This window comes from Macaca fascicularis, chromosome 8, assembly GCF_037993035.2.
Source record: "Macaca fascicularis isolate 582-1 chromosome 8, T2T-MFA8v1.1".
NCBI classification, from domain to species: Eukaryota; Metazoa; Chordata; class Mammalia; order Primates; family Cercopithecidae; genus Macaca; species Macaca fascicularis.
In genome coordinates, this window is record NC_088382.1 from 13,483,271 (window position 1) to 13,499,998 (window position 16,728).

Here is a 16,728-nt window from a genome sequence, read left to right on the forward strand (position 1 = left end):
TTAGGAAGCATATCAATTATACAGAAATCTGAGAATGTATAATTATACATTTATAACAGAAGAAAACTTATTTTTAATACCCCAGAACACATGGCTATGTTTTTCCCTCATGCCCCACCACTGTTTTCTTTGCTTGAAATGCGAAATGACACTTGAATGCAGTTTTCTAGTGACTGTTAGACTGGCATAGTTCTTCAGAGACAGAGGATGTAAAGCACATGGAGAATTTCTGTTTGTGGAATGTGATTTCCTGGTGGCCTCATTCAGGTTGCCGCCGCCTTCCCCTCTGGCCGCCTGCACCGTGGGATGTCTGAGGAGGTCCCTGTTTCATCCTCTGGAAGTTCTGAAAAGGAAGGAGAGGAGGGCGTGCAGGGTGTGGTACCTTTGTGTTGGTCCTTCGAGTTTTATTTGGAGTCTCGGCTGCCTTCCTGGTTGCTGCCTTTATGTCCCTAGCTCGTGGCTTTGTCCTTGTGTCTAACAGGCAGACAGATGGAAAGGGAAGTTGTATTCAGCCAACAGCTTGATCTTATTCTCAAGGCTGAAATCGACTGGGTATTTGGAGATTTCTATGTAAATTGGCATTTTTGGTTTTTAAACATGGTGTCTTATTTGTACTTCAAATGGGTAATGGGTTCTCTTGGAAAAAATATAGCCATAAAGCTGGTTTTTTAAAAAAGGGGGGGGGAGTGGGTGTGAGAGAGCGGCTTAGAAATTACACTAGTAATCACAGGCCGTGGTGGCTTATGCCTGTAATTCCAGCACTTTGAGAAGATGAGGCAGGTGGATCACCTGAGGTCAGGAGTTCAAGACCAGCCTGGACAACATGGTGAAACCCTGTCTGTACTGAAAATATGAAATTTAGCCGGGCATGGTGACACAGGCACCTGTAATCCCAGCTACTTGGGAGGCTGAGGCAGGATAATCGCTTGTACCCGGGAGGCAGAGGTTGCAGTGAGCTGAGATCGCGCCACTGCACTCCACCCTGGGCGACAGAGCAGAAACTCCATGTAAAAAAAAAAAAAAAAAAAAAAAAAAAAAAAAAAACCACCCCGGTGATGGAAACCTGACTGCATCATCTGTGATGGAGATGGCAGATTATGTCGTTTTTAGTGACAGGATGAATTGGATATATTTGCCTTCCCGTCTGAAGCCCCAGCACCTGGTCGGGGCACCCCTCCCTTCTGAAGTCCCCAGCACCTGGTTGGGGAACCCCTCCCCTTCTGAAGCCCCCAACACCTGGTCAGTGGCGCCCCTCCCCTCTGAAGCCCCCAACACCTGGTCGGAGGCGCCCCTCCCCTCTGAAGCCCAAAGACCCTCCTGGCCTGTGGTGCTGCTTCTTCAAATGCTGCCCTTGGCTGTTTTTGAGGAGTCACTGGCACCCCAGCAGTCTGTATGTGTCACTTCTTCATGGATCCGGGGTGAAGTCGGTGAAGCTCATTTGTCTCGTCTTCCTCCTCATGTGCCACATCTCATCTGTTGTCTGTCCAAGTTCGTGTGTGTGTGTGTTGTGCATTCTCAGGCTGTACTCAGTGCTTAGGTGACAAGAACGTCTTAGAGCAATGGACTGTCTGCTCTTAAAGAACGCTGTATGTTAATCGAGACACGGTTTACTTGTGGGGTTTAAATTTCCTGGGTGTGTTGGAGGCAATTAGGGGGAAACAAGGTCTAAATAAAGCCCCTGGGAATGAGGAAGGCAATAATGAAAACAATAACTTTATACACACTTAGCAGTTGATTTAATTTGAAGGTGAATTTTGCATTTTGGGGACTCCTAAAGCTACTGTTCGTAGGGATTCCTTGATGAGCTTCTTGTTTTCTGTCAAGTAGAAAGTAAAGTGGATCGGTTTTGCCTTTAATTCTGACTGACTAGAATCTACTTCCCTTTCCCCCCATTCACATTAGGGTGGGGATTGGACTAGAAGAGCTGTAGGATCTCTTTATTTCTGATGTTAAAATGAATTTTTTTCTTTACTCTTTTTATTGGTGAGCTGCTATTTTTCCCTTCAATGCACTGTTCTTTGGTTTGGGAAATGTGCTATATTTGTACCGTGCTTGAAATGTACACAATGGTTCTAAATTGCTACTTTAAAGTTAGATACAACATCTTAATCAAAATGTCATCCATAAATCAGGCACAGTCTGAGGCCTGGAGACCCCTCTTGTCACTTCCAGCCGTATCTCCTTCCCTGGCCACGTTGCCGCTGGCCACGTCTCCTCCCCCCACCATGCCGTGTCATCCCCCCACCACGTCACCTCTAGCCACATCACCTCTGGCCTCCCTGCCTGCCTCCCTCCCTCCCTCCCTCCTGGTGGCCTCCGTGGCTCCTGCTGACTGCCCTCCCGAGGGTCTGTTCAAGGCTCTTTCCTCGTTTTCTGCTCCTGAGTGGGTCTTGAGGCCTGGATATTTCACAGGATGCAAAGTTTTTTCCCTTCCAGCCGTGGGTCTCTGGGCAACAATTCCAGAGAGGGCACTAAGCTCTCCTTACCCACCTGGGGGCCCTGAGCCCTGACCGCCAGGGCTTTTCTGCAGGGTGTGGGACAGACTCATGCATGAATTGGACTGAAAAGGTGCTTCCAGGAATGCTTGTTTTAAGTGCACTGGAGCAGAGATGGGGAGAGGGGATCACTTGGTTTGCTAAGAATTTGGTCCTGCTCACAGCCAATAAGGCAACATAAGCACCTCCTAAATGAAGCATTCCACACACTGATTTTACACATGACAGTTGTGGTGGCTGGAAAAGGCTTCACACAATGAGTGAGTTTGAGCTGCGTTTGAAGGAAGAACAGGTCCCTGCTGGTGGAAATGAAAGATAAGGGTGACCCAAGCCATCAGCAGCAGCGGGGCTGGGGTGGTGTGGACTCCCCATGGATGGTGGGCATCATGGATGGTGGGCATGGCTGAAATGCAGGAGAGGGCAGGGGTGCGAAGGAACAGCAGGGCGGCATTAAAATCCCCCTGCAGAGAGGGGACGTGACTGAGATACTATCACAGGTATACAAGAGAGATGATTTGAGGATTTCTGGGAGCCTGTGGGAAGAGCACGTGGTCATCATTAGTTCTCTGGATCTCTTTTTATGAAGTAGTGAAAACAGTCATGCCTCTGCCTATCTTGTGAGCTGTTGCCAAGATCAAATCGGATAATCTTCAGCGAGCCTTGTAAATGCTAAATGTTATGACAGACTGTTCCAGCCCCCTTGTCTCCACGCTCCTTTCCTCCTTGGTAACGTGAACCCTGCTGGGTACCTCACTATCTTCCTGACTTCCCCCCTGTAACGTGAGCCCTGAGCACTTGCTGGGTACCTCGCTGTCCACCTTCCTTCCTCAGTAACATGAGCCCTGAGTATTTGCTGGGTACCTCGCTGCCTGCTGTACAGCTGGGTGTAGCCTTGTCAAACGCACTTGGCTGGCACATAAGCAGAAGTGCTCGCCGGGCCTTGGGAGTGCTTTCTGACATGTGGGTGCCTGCTTTTCCCTGTTAGGCTGGAGCTGCAGGAGCCCTCCTAGACCAGGCAGAGGACCAAGGCTATGGCCTTGGGGTGGCGACTGGGGGAGCTCCCTGGGTTGATTGTGTGGGCGAGAGCAAACTTCAGTCCCGCTGCAGCACCGGGATTCAGGGTTCCTTCTGGAATGTTCTGAGTGAGAAACAGGAATGGTGCACAGGTTCATCTTCTGAGGATTTTATGGTTATCTAGGGAGAGCACTGGTGCCTCTGAGCTATGAACCTGCAGAACCACTTCTTCCACTAACAGCTTTCTTTATGTAAAGAAAGACTTACAAACAATGCCACTTCAGATGGAGGTATTTGCAGGTGTGGCCTGAAAAATGAACAAAATGACTCTTTCATCTCAAGGAAAGCACCTTACATTATTCCCAGTGATAGACATTTGAGCTTTCCAGTGAATATTAAAGTATAAAAATCTTGTGTCCACCACTTTCTCATGTGATCAATGGTGATATTGACGTGGGTTGGTTGTTTTTTTTTTTTTTTTTTTTTTTGGACACATAATGAAATGTGGAAGCTGCTCATAACTCTGAACCAGTGTTTTCTAACCAATGTGATTACAAAATAGTGTGCTGGTAAAAGCCAGCCAAGTGCAGGACGGGCCAGTCGACTTAGAAGGAATTGGGGCAGAAAAGCCCATTGACCAGAGCACAGACTCCGCATTGCAGACAGCCTGTACGGAAGTGCCGCTTGTTACATTTGGCAGCAGAGAATACCTAATATGTTCTGAAAACACAATGAAAATACTTCTAATTGTATATCAGCATGGGGTCAGACTTTCTTCATAAACTTCAACCACGGCTCTGCTGTGCATTGAATGCAGATGCAGGCATGAGAACCCTGCTGTCTGAGGTGCAGAGATGTTAGGGGTTTTCACAGCAGCACAAACTATTGCCACACTGCTGCTTATTTTGGAAAATGGTTTATTCTTTAAAACTGTTAAGATGTAATGACTTTATCATTGTAAAATGAACTAAATTATTTCTTTTTGTGACCGAGTCTTGCTCTGCCACCCAGGCTGGAGTGCAGTGGTGTGTGACCTCAGCTCACTTCAATCTCTGCCTCTTGAGTTCAAGCGATTCTCCTGCCTCAGCCTCCCTAGGTAGCTGGGACTACAGGTATCCGCCACCATGCCCGGCTACTTTTTGTATTTTAGTAGGTTTCATCATGGCCAGGCCGGTCTCGAACTCCTGACCTCAAGTGATCCACCTGCCTCTGCCTCCCAAAGTGCTGGAATTACAGGCATGAGCCACCACTCCTGGCCTCATGAGAAGGCTTTTTGTGATCTTCAATAAAGTGCAAAGGGTTCCTGAGACTCAAAAGTTGGAAAACCACTGGCTTAAACCAACAAAATTGTCCACGATTTTTCAGTGTGTCTTCTGTTGATGGAGAAAGGACGTAAGGGTTGCTTTACTTTTTTCCTTTCGCAACTCAGTGGTGCTGGGACAACTAGGGTATCCACATGGAAAAGGATGGCCTGGACCCTTCCTCACCCTACACACAAAGCTCAAAATGGATCCAACGTAAGGAGCCGATTGTGAGGGATCAGGGCCTACTCTTAAGATCTTGTGGGACCTAAATTGCCAAGATAAAGGCCCTGTATCTAAATATAGTGACATTTTGAGTTTCTGGGGTTGTGACTTTAACATGGGAATCTGGGGCATGAGGGGCAGTTCAGCCTATGACACCTTTAGGGGGCAAATCCTGGTGAAATTGTTACGTTGGATTAGGCAATGTTTCCTTAGGTGAGACGTCTAAAGCATAACAAGCAACGGATGGGAAAAAGACGCTATCAAAATTGAAAATGTTCATTTCAGAGGATACTATTAAAGTAAAAAGACAACCCACAGAACAGGATACATTATCCCAATAAGGGCCTGATATCAAGAATATATTTAAAAACTCTTAATTTAAAAAATCCAATTTAAAAATGGACAAAGGATTTGAATACATTCTCCAAAGAAATAAATGCCTTAAAAAGCACATGAGATGTTTAACAGAATTCATCATCTTAGAAATGGAAATCAAAACCACCGTGAGATACCGCTTCACAACCACCAAGATGGATAAAACCCCAGTATTGGACAGTGACATGTTGGTGAATTTGGGAAAACTGAAATCTTTAGTGGGAGGGGAAGTAAAATGGTACAGTTGCTTTGGAAAAGTCCGGCAGTTCCTCAGAAAAGTTAAGCATAAAATCACCATACGACCCAGCAATTTCACTCCTAGGCTTATGCCCAAGAAAATTGAAAACATTTTTACAAAAAAAAATCTTATGCAAGAATCTTCATAGCAGCACTATTGGTAATAGTAGAAACAACCCAGGTGTCAACAGATGAATGGATGAAGAAAATATGTACACAATGGAATATCACTCAGCCGTAAAAAGGAACAAAAGAACATGTGCTCCAACCCGAACGAGCCTTGGATGTGAAAGATGCCGGTGCCAAAGGTCGTGCACTGTGAGATTCCACTCACCTTGGACGTGAAAGATGCCAGCACCAAAGATCATGCCAAAAGTCACGCACTGTGTATGATTCTCCTCACAACAGGTGTCCAGAAGGGGCAAATCCAGAGAAACGGAAGACAGCTGGCGATTGCCAGGGGCTGGAGGAAGGAAGGAGCAGGTGCTGACTCATAATGGGTTCAAGGTTTCTTTGGCCGGTGGTGAAAAAGTCCCAGAACTACATACTAGTGGTTGATTGTTGTGCAGCTTTGAGAATACACTAAAAAGACTGAATTGTATCCTTTAATATTGGGGCTTTTATGCTTTGTAAATTGCATTTCAATTTAAAAAGGAACTCAAGAACTTCTTTGGTGTTGATATTTAGAATGTGAAAGAGACAGTATCCAAAACATGTTACTATGTAACTCACGTCCCCAGAGAGTTAAACTTCATTAAAGGGTGTGTTTGAGCCTAGGAGACACAACGATCCTATACTATACGTTATAGCTCATCTCACTGATTTCTATCTCTCATAACAAGCATATTCAGGGAAAACGGACACGTAAACGTGAGCTGAATGCTATGCAGAGGCACATTCCTCTTACCGGGATGGTCTTTAGTGGTGTAGTAAGAGATGCAGTCATAGCAACATTAGTTTAATTTCCATGGCAACAGAAATTTGGCACATTGATGAGTTAGATGTCCCTGCACAGCTCCTAACAGGGTTGCCCATTTCTGTGTGGTGTCTGTGTACATTCTTGCTGTGGAAATAAGTGATAGCACCTGCACAGACACTTGCTCGGAAACGCGCACGAAGCTGGTGAAAGCAGAGGACAGGCGAGAGGGAAGCATGGCTCAGCCCTGGCAAAGGAGACGGTTATTCCGAATGCGGAAGATTCAGGAACACGATCCTTGGGAAGACTGGTGATGTCCGTGGATCTCACCGCTGTCGGGTTGTATCTGCAGCCAGTTACTGGAGCTGTCAGAAGCGCATGTGTTGATATCGGTGTCATCACTCAACGCTTCTGACTTTTCCTGTTGCTGAGGATGATTGCATGTGGTGGAAGCAAAGTGCTGACTTAGCACAGATCATCAGATCCCAGTTCTTTTCTATCAAGGGGGGCAGGGTTAGAACCTCCCTCCCCACTCCCCAATCCCATTGTTGAAAATAATAGTTAGCTTGGGAGGGTTTTTACTCCTAAGGTTGAAGCCGTGCATTTCTAGAGCCTGGGCTGTCAGCTGTGCTGGCTGGGGAATGCTGGGGCTGTGGTCGTCTGGCCGCTGGCAGCCCTGCTGGTGGGTCCTGCCTCTGACGCCGTTCATTTCTGAAGCTTGCTTTCCCTGGTGTTGGAAGTAGCAGCAATGGAGGAACAGCCTCCTTCCTACAGTGAAGCTCTGCCAAGAGAGAAGACACGGAGCGTCTGTTGAGGGATGTGACGTTTGGGTCACCGCACCATGCGTTCTGCTTCTCAGCGGTGCCTCCTGGTTGTTACCATCACCTGGCATTACCCAGGAGGTAACTCGCAGATGCCACACTGATGGAAAGCTACGGCAGCGTGGTTCGAGTCCAGGGCCAGCTGGAGCATATCAGCAAGGTTGGGCTTGGACATATGTGCTCCACCCAGTAGGTGGGTCTGTGGAGCTGGGGTGTCGTGAGAGCCAGAGGGTCCTGGTAGAACCCTGCCAGATGACAGGAAAGAACCAGTGGAATCGAGGCAGGGAGCCGAAGGAGCTCAGGAAGGAGCCAGCCGTCACAGGGCGGGAGGCTCAGGAGCCAGCAGGTGAGTGGGATGTGGCCTCAGGGTGCTGATGGGTTGGTGAAGAGCCTTCTGTGACTTTTCTGAGAGTGTAGTCGGTTGTACGGGTGGGTGCCGGCTCCCGCAGATAGAAGAGCCAAGCGTCCTGCAGGAGACCAACATGTGCACTGGGAGTTTCCAGGTGCGTGTCCTGGCACGTGGCCCAGAGGCCCCTGACAAGGTTCAGTGTACCAGGCACACAGTGGACTGTTGGTGCCTGACCCAACGAGGGAATGAGGGAGGGCCGAGACACAGGTGCGGAGATGCACGGGACGGGGTGCAGTCAGGTGGAGAGTCATGCTGTGGGGTCCGGGAGAGACGGGTTCGAGAATAAATGGGACGGGGGTAGAGTCAGGTGGAGAGTCATGCTGCTGGGGTCTGCGAAATGTGTTTTTGCTTCCATCTGAGAAGCTGGACCTGAGCATGTCTGTGCTTTGACATTTAATCTGTGCACTATCCTCGGCAGGGTGTGTATCTCTGTGGCAGAGGATACCCTGGGCACAGTGGATGTCAGTGGCCGTGCCTGGACTCGGGGTCCGTGAATGTTGCGTGATCGAACGTGTTTGGTACATTCTCAGTTCCTGCCCAGGTGCCTCCCAAACCTCAGGTGTTGTGGCTCCCCACGCCTTTCCCATCTGCGTGTAGCATGACCACCACCTTCCTACCATGTGTTTGTCCTACCACGGCTGCCGTGTCTAACGGACGCTTTGCTCTCCAGCTACTTTCCTATAATCAAAACCCTTGACTTTGCTTGTGTTTCAGAGACAACAGGGTATTAGTCTTTCATGATTGCTCTGAGGATTTCAAAAAGCAAATATACCTTACAGGATGCAAGATATTGGAGACAGTAATTATAGATGACTTTTCTCAGTCTTTTGATTGTGGTAAAATTACATAGCACTCGAACCATTTTTAAGTGTATGGTTTGGTGGCATTAAGAGTGTTCACACTATCATGCCGCGATCATCGCCATCCATCTCCAGAACTTCCCGGTCTCCCCACGCTTGAAACTCGGTCTACCAAACACTAGGTCTCCTCCTGCCCCAGCTCTGGTAAGCACTACAGATTGCTTGCAAAATAGGCTTTCTCAGTAAGAGAAGGGGCAAGGAGAAGAGCTCTCAAGACTATCTTGAGATTTGAGGAAGTGTTTTAGGTTTTGCTCACTGGTTCCCAGTGTAAAGAAACTATTGAAGACGTGGGATGGCGAAGGTAAGGTCTGTGATCTCAGGAAGTGCAGGGCTGGGCAGCACTTGAGGGCAAGTGATGGGGGCACTTGCCCTCAAACCCGCCTGAGATAATCACTTGAGGATGGTGCTGCCTTGTGACGGCTCTGAACTTGGTCTCCTTGAACGTTGCCAAGTGCATAAGCTTTGGCGGTTACCGTCCAGTGTCTGCGGGAGACCTAGAATTTGAATGTTGTTGACTTTAGAACACACTCATTCTTATAACACTCTACCTATTCTCATCAATAGGAAATATGCTGTGTCTTTTTTTTTTTTTTTTTTTTTTTTTTGCTTTAATATTCTGTGTTTCAGTAGCAGTAGTTGCAGCGGACGCTACTTCTAGTTCATGGTTATTGCCAAACACAAGCTTCTGGAAACTGTGAAAAATGAAGGGGGAAAGTGGTTTTCTGCATAAGGCTTTTTTGAACATCTTGTTTTTTTCTGGAATATCTGTCGTGGTATAAAACATTTCCATATTTAGGGGTTTGTAATGTGTTTGATAATGGTTGGCTTTGAAACCCCATGTTTTTGCATGTCGTGGGGCTGCTTTATCCTGTTATTCTATGATATAGCTAGTTTTCAAAACTATTGGTTATTTCACTTTAAAAACCAAAGCAGCTTACATTATGAGTGTGATTCCTGTAAGAATGTAATTGTAAAATTGATTTGTGTTCAATAAACTTACTGGAATGACTAGTTAGATCAGTGGACAAAAAGATGATAAGAACATGTCAGGTCTCTGGGCCAGGAAGGACTTCCAAATAATACACGTGATACACAGTAATTTCTTAATAGAAGATTAGATTTAGTACATAACTGTTTAAAACCTCTGTATTTTCTATTATAGCCATTCCACAGTGCCCACGGGGTTGGGTTGCAGGACTGCCTATGGATACCAAGGTCTGTGGGTGCTCAGGTCCCTGGTATAAAACGGCATCGTGTTTGCATATGACATACGCACATCCTCCTGCAGACTTTGTCATGTCAGGGTTGCTCGTAACACCTATACCATGGATATGCCATGCGAGTAGTTGTTAAACGATATTGTTTAATGAATAATAAAGTCTGAATGCTTAGTACAAACACCTTAAAAAAGTATTCTTAAACTATGGTTGGTTGAATCCACAGGCCTGGAACCCTGGGATAGAGTACAAACTCTAGAAGCAAAATGAACAAATAAAGAACTTGAGGTCAGCAGTGACGGGTGTGGGATCACACTGAATCTAGTGTGTTCTGCTGTGTCACTACGGAGTCTAAATGGAAACCATTTTTAGCTTAAGGTAAAATAGGTAACAGGAAACACTACAGAATGGGCACGAAGGCTCGCCCCTCATTACCACGTGTTACAGCCAAGTGTCTGCCTCCTGGGGAAGGATCTGTCCTGTGAGGAGACTAGACGTTGATGATTTCCGGATGTGTGAAGGGAAACGCCCTCCGAGAAGCGTGGTTTTGGCCGGAGCACATCAGACGAGAGTTAGCGTGGCATGGAGTTGCCACAGTGCCCCTCATGCCTGCTGCTTCTCTCCTCCTCACCGCTGGCCCTGACTCTCACCAAGGAGGAAAGTTCAGCTCCAGCTGAACCCCACACAGGGCTTGTCGGTCTCTAGGGCGGGTGCTGCCTTCTCCTGAACAGGCTGTGACAGAGGAAGGTCTGGCCGTACTTGAGCTGTGAGAGATGCTCTCAGAGATCTAGCATCCTGCAAACCCAGGTGCTGAAGGTTCCTCCTCCACCGTCCTGCAGGGAGAGGGGTCTGTTCCTGCTTCCCCTCAACCTGAGCTGACTTCTTGTCTGTTCTGTACACCTAGCTCTTAAGAGCAGTTATTGTTAAAAATAATCATCTAGCAGACAAACACCATAAGGTGACAGCCTGGGAGGGTAGATGGGGCTGGAGGGTGGTTTCCTGAGCAACAGGGTTCAGTTTTCTGTTTTGGCGTCACTCGACCCAAGGCCCCCAGATAATTGAAATATTGTCAGCAAAACACCCATGTTGTATCTAAGTTTTTTTTTTTTTTTTTTTTAAAGGAATGGGTGCAAACTTCTAACAGGGACCTGACAAAAGAGAAGGATTTCTTCTCTGCAAAGTGAAGGTCGGGGCTGGTTGGCATTTGCCATCTGTGACTAGCAGAGACCCAGGCTGCTGCCCGACTCCTGACCCTGCAACTCCTGCCCCTGTTCCCACCAGCAGGAAGAAGAGCGGGAAGATGCCTTTTCCCCTTTAAGGGGATGAGGTGAGAGTTGCGCCTGCCATTTCGCTGGTCCCTGGGGTGATTCTCCAGCATGGATGGAAGTTGGCTTTGGCGGCCTGAGCCCTGTGAAGCTGGGGTTGCTGTTCCCTGAGCAGCAGGAAGCCTGGACTCTGGGAAGTGGGGTCAGAGGGTAGCCTTTGCTGCATCCACAGGAGGGGGCCCCTCATTCCAGTTGACATCATCACTGCAGAGGGGGGTGTGGGCTTTCATGGTCCATTGATAAATAGAACGTTCCTTTTTTTTTTTTTTTTTTTTTTTTTTTTTTGTAAATCACATCAAACCCTAATTCCTTCAGCCTTTACTAAAGTTGCATTTTGTAATTCCACATGATTGCATTATACCTGCAGGAGAGAATGCTTCCTGTAAACCAGAAGCCTCTCTGAGGTAATTCTTGGCCCATTCAGTGAGTTCATTTTCCCAAGGTTAAAAACAGCCTCAGGAGGGGTTGAGGACGCACCGTGACAGTCTCAGGAGGGGTTGAGGATACACCCGGGACACAGCCTCAGGAGGGATTGAGGACGCACTGTGACAGTCTCAGGAGGGGTTGAGGATACAGCCGGGACACAGCCTCAGGAGGGGTTGAGGACGCACCGTGATAGTCTCAGGTCCTGGACATGAGCCCAAGGTGTTTGGGGCACAACTTGGTCTAACACATTTTAGGGAGATGTGAGACATCAATATATGTGAGATGTACGTTGGTTTGGTCCAGGTTTCCAGGTCACAGGTGGATCAGAGACAGATGCGTTTCCGGTGAGCCTTTCCGGAGAAAGCAGTAAGACCCGCATTTATCTCCGTGTGCAGATGGTGACTTTGAGTTCTGCCCTCTGTCCCTGAGGAATTTCCTTGTGGACCAACGGTTGTGAGGGAGGTACATGCCTTTTTTTTTTTTTTTTTTCTTTTTTCTTCCAGTCTCTGTTAGGAGCCTGGGAGGCAAGTTTGCCCTAAGCCGTTCCCCACCTTGTCTTCCCTTTAGCTTAGTGATTTCGGGGTCCTGAGATGTACTTTCACTTCACATTTCTGAGCACACTGGCACTCTAAACAGTGTTGTACGAGGCCGTCTAACTGATTTAGAAGAAGAAACTATTTGGAAGGACTTGAGCACCTTTGTCCTTGAGAGAAACAAGCCTTTGTTTATTTACCCCGAGGCTGTTACGCTGTCCCAGGGCGGGCGGCCTTAGAAAGCTGTGCCTCTCTGAGCGCCTGCCTGTGGAATCTGGTGACTTTGAAGTTAATCCAGCAGCTACATGTTTTGGAAAGCAGATTGTCTCTTAAAGTGTTGATGATTATGATTCTAACACCGGAATTTCAACATGTACTTTCCACCCTTCTTTGTCTCCTCATACCCTGACATTTGCCCTTAGAGTTCATTGAGGGAGGGTCAGTTCTGGCCCTTTCTTTAGATATTGACCTTGAATGGACAGAATCGAGATTCAGAAAAATCCTTGAGCTGTGAGAGTGTGCCGATATCTATGTAAGTGGAATTCATGTGTTAAACTCAGTAAGAGTTTAAGAAATATCAATTCTAGGCTGGGCATAGTGGCTCACACCTGTAATCCCAGCACCTTGGGAGGCTGAGGTGAGTAGATTCAGTTTTGAGCCCAGGAGTTTGAGACCAGCCTGGGCAACATAGCAAGACCCTGACTCTACAAAAAAGTAGATAGTGGTGGTGTGCACCTGTGGTCCCAGATAGTCAGGAGGCTGCGGCTGGAGGATCACCCAAGCCTGGGAAGTTGAGGCTGCAGTGAATCGTGACAGCACCACTCTACTCATGATACACTGTGCCTGAGTGACAGAACAAGAACCCCTGCCACCACACCACACCACACACACACACACACACACACACACACACACACACACACACACAATCAATTCTAAATGGACAAAAATGAGACATTTTAAGTGGAAAAACATCCTGTTTGGTTGCTCTACTTAGGTAACTGTTGACTCACTTGCCAGTAAGAAAATGCAGTGACCAGTTCTGCTGGGACCACCTGTTAAGGCTACTCTGGGCCTCATGGTTTGAGAAGGATCTGTCCAGGGGAGAGTGGGAGTGGCTTAAGGGCCTAGAAGCCAGTTCTTGTGGTTCAGCATGACTGCGGGTGTGGAGCTGGGGGCAGGGCTCTCCAGGGCATGAGTGGGTAAACGGATGGGCTTCCAGGATGAGCCCCTGTGACTTTGCCTGGTTTACATCCGTCCAATACAGATCCACAGGCTCTGACTCTAGAAGCTTCTGCCCGGGCTGATGGACTGGCCTGGGGCCAGAGGGTGCCTTCTGGTTTAGCAAGAGCACTTAGTCACCTAGATCTAGGATTTATGGCACTACAGGGGACTTGTCACACTCGGAGCAGCAGCCATCTGCATTCTAGACTTGGTTCTAGACGAAGTATTTTGGAGGCTGTTGGTACTCTGTGTTCTGTTTATCTGTAAAATAAGTTAGAGTTGTAACTATTTTTAAAATTTTGCCACAGAATATGGTAGTTTTGGTAGAGCTTGTCCAGAGGCCCCAGCGCTCGGACACTACCACGTGCTGGGGTTGCACGCTTTGTCTGCATCGGCTGCTCCTCCTGCCGTGTCTCTGTTCTTGACACAGGAGCCCATTGAGGCTCGGCCTGTGGGACTCGTGCAGCCATTTGTCCGTGTTCCTCTGAGGTTCCGCAGACTTCACGGTCCCGTGGCAGAGCGTAAGGTATCTACTTGCATCCTGATTTCCCCAAACCCCAGGACAGGCCAAGAATTCCTTACACACAAATGCAGAGGGCCCCGTGGTGTGGATTTGCAAGTGACACAGCCTTTCCCCAGCTCGGCCTTCGCCTCCAGAGTTGGCTTTAGGGCGATAGAAGCTTCCATCAGACTGGGGGGCCCTCAAGCTTTGGTGGTAGGAATTGGGTGACCAGCACGGATGATACTCCTTTTATATTTGTAGCAATAGTTGTTAACACGACCACGAGTTGTACAGAGAAAGGAAAAAAGGAGGTTTTATTTTCAGAGTAAGTCTGTGCTTTGGGAAATGTGGTCTCGGGGGAGCTGTAAGCACGCGCCCCTCAGGAGCGGGGGAGGTCGCGGCATTAAACGTTCCGGTTTTTGTTCGCTATGTGTGTTCATCGGGTTCATGGAATGTCTGAATACTTATGGGGAAAGTCTAGCACACGTGTAATGAGTTAACCTGTAACATCCATGTTTGCCTTGGGGCTAGCGTAACGTTAGAAATGAGGTGGACTCAGCGTGTCATGTACAAAGGTGAGCTTTTGGGCGCAGACGTTTATGCGCAGCCTCAGTCACAGCCAGGAGTGGCTCAGGGTCTGCGGCTTCTGGCGGGAAAGGACACTCACGAGGCCATTCTGTCCAGTCGGGGCTGCCGGCAGGGTTCCAGGGTGGGGTTGTCTGGTCGGCCAGGGTCGGAAGTGCACCCGGGTCCCGTGGGCAGCGTTCCTCTAAACCAGGCTTCTGTCTGATGGCGGAGGAGACTTCAGGCTGATTAACAAACTGTACAGGAGTTACTGTCGTGGGGCTTCAGGGTCGACCTTCCTCCCTGTGATGCCGGTTACATTTCTCTCCGGGCCTCATTGTAGCCACAGAGAACCCACCTCGTCTGACAGCAGGGGGTGCCATGTTGACATAGTAATTTATTGTATTAACCTTTTTATTACTATTTTAATAAAAGCCTTTTTTTTTTTCTTTTTAAAGAGATAGGGTCTTGCTGTGTTGCCCAGGCTAGTCTTGAACTCCTGGTCTCAAGCAATCCTCCCATCTCGGCCTCCCAAAGTGCTGGGCTTACGGTCGTGAGCCACTGTGCCCAGCCTACAGCCATGTTTTTAAAACTCAGCAGTTTAAAAACACCACTCCTTTCACCCCCTCCAGCAGGCTGGTTGGCCTTGTACAAACTGGGGTGTCAGGACCTTGGTCCTCCTCTTATTTTTCCCTTTCTTTGGCCTCAAGTTCTGATGAGAACAGCAGTTACAAAATGGGCATTAGGTGATTTTTCCTGTTACTAAAGCCAGAATTCTCACTAGTTAGAGATGTTTGTCCCCAGGATCCCAGAAAGCTGTTTTTGAATCAAGCCCATAGCAAATAAGTAAGGAACTAAAGCCTCAGTCCTCTGTTTAGTATCTGGGGAATGGGTTATTGCTGACACCCTTTGATCTGTGCTCAAGTGCTGCATCTCGTCACGGGAAGCAGAGTCGCCCTGTGGAATAAAGCCCGGCTCACGGTGGCACATCGGGATGCTCCGGGCTGTCAATCCCGTAGACGGCGGCAGACATGGAGACTCAGCATCGCGTGCAGAGCCCGGGCAACCAGGGTTCATCCTCCTTAGAGACCACACAGCCAGTCAGCAAGGTGGACATCCAGGCAGATGGCCCTGACGGGCTCGCCGCGCGGTGGTGAATTAGGAATTTGTTAGCAAAGAAATGAAATTCGCCTGTGGGTCCCAGCTACTTGGAAGGCTGAGGCGGGAGGATTGCTTGAGCCAGAAGGTCAAGGCCACGATGAGCCATGATTGTAATACTGCACTCGGGCCTGGGTGACAAAGCGAGACTCCGACTCAAAAAATAAAAGAAAGCAAGGTAAACCTTACTCTCCCTAGCAGGAGGGAGAATTTATCAAAGTAACTGCAACAAAAATCTTAGATGATGATGTAATTTCAGTGGCTAAGTGAGCTGTCCAGCCCACGTGGCTGGCTCACAATGCAGCAGACAACGATGCTGCTGCAGCTGCCCTCCCACCCGATCGCTCGTGTACATTTTGTGTTTTCCCATATCTCTCTTTTGGATACGTAGCTCGCTCCTTTATAGCTAAGCATCAGTAAAACAGGTTGCCTATTTTAAGACCTAACTATTGTGTCTTTTAAGGACAGAAAATGAAGCAGGTGACAGGAGCTTGGCAACGTGGTGAATGGAATTAGATGAATATTTAATACTTGGTACCCCTCAGATCCCTTCTTCCTGTCTCATGCTTAATTACAACTGCCACCTCCTAGGACAGAACACTTTCAGTTCTGTGAGTAGGAATTAAACTTTTTCTAAATCAGAAGTTTCAGTTCAACAGTATTTTACATGAATGCCCAGTCCCTAAGTGCTCACTGTACTGGTGTGTGGTGTAGAGGAAGGAATGGGGGCTTGGGCCCGGGTCTATGGTGCAGTGTTCTGGTTCCCACCTGTGAGATGAGGACCATGAGATGGCCTTAGAAGGTTCAGACTGTGGGATTGAATGGCTCTGCCCACTCCTGGGAAGCCTCGAGTCTAACTCGACTTGGCCTGGTTTTAGGGAGATGCCAGCAGCGCTGTCCTCACAGGTCACTGGGAGGGGCTCTGGCACCATCCCCTTCAGGTGTCTCATGATCAGCCCAGCTTGCCCATCTCAGAAGCTGCTGGTCGTGTTCTTGTTCCTGTTGTTTGTTGCGTGTTACTTAGGTTCTGTTCATGTGGGGACCTAGGAGTTCCACAGTGAGAGGAGAGCCGCTGAGCCGCCTTCCTGCCTGGACGCCAGCCCCACGGAGGACCGTAACTGCTTGA

At 48.2% G+C, this 16,728-nt stretch overlaps 2 protein-coding genes across 7 annotated transcripts in view; both read left to right on the forward strand.

Moving 5' to 3' along the window:
• LOC135964491 (SH3 domain and tetratricopeptide repeat-containing protein 1-like) overlaps positions 1-16,728 on the forward strand; it is a 412,105-nt gene that overhangs the window by 135,173 nt on the left and 260,204 nt on the right. The window lies entirely within an intron of this gene.
• Positions 1-16,728, forward strand: part of LOC135964631 (ATP-dependent 6-phosphofructokinase, platelet type-like) — a 67,476-nt gene that overhangs the window by 14,633 nt on the left and 36,115 nt on the right. For 5 of the 6 annotated variants that reach the window (XR_012416900.1, XR_012416901.1, XR_012416899.1 and 2 more), the window contains exon 1: positions 7,624-7,730. The exons of the other annotated variant lie outside the window; for it this stretch is intronic. The gene's annotated coding sequence lies outside the window, so the exon portion shown is untranslated. Of the gene's footprint in view, positions 1-7,623; positions 7,731-16,728 lie in introns of those variants that run through there. 6 annotated transcript variants of the gene reach the window in all.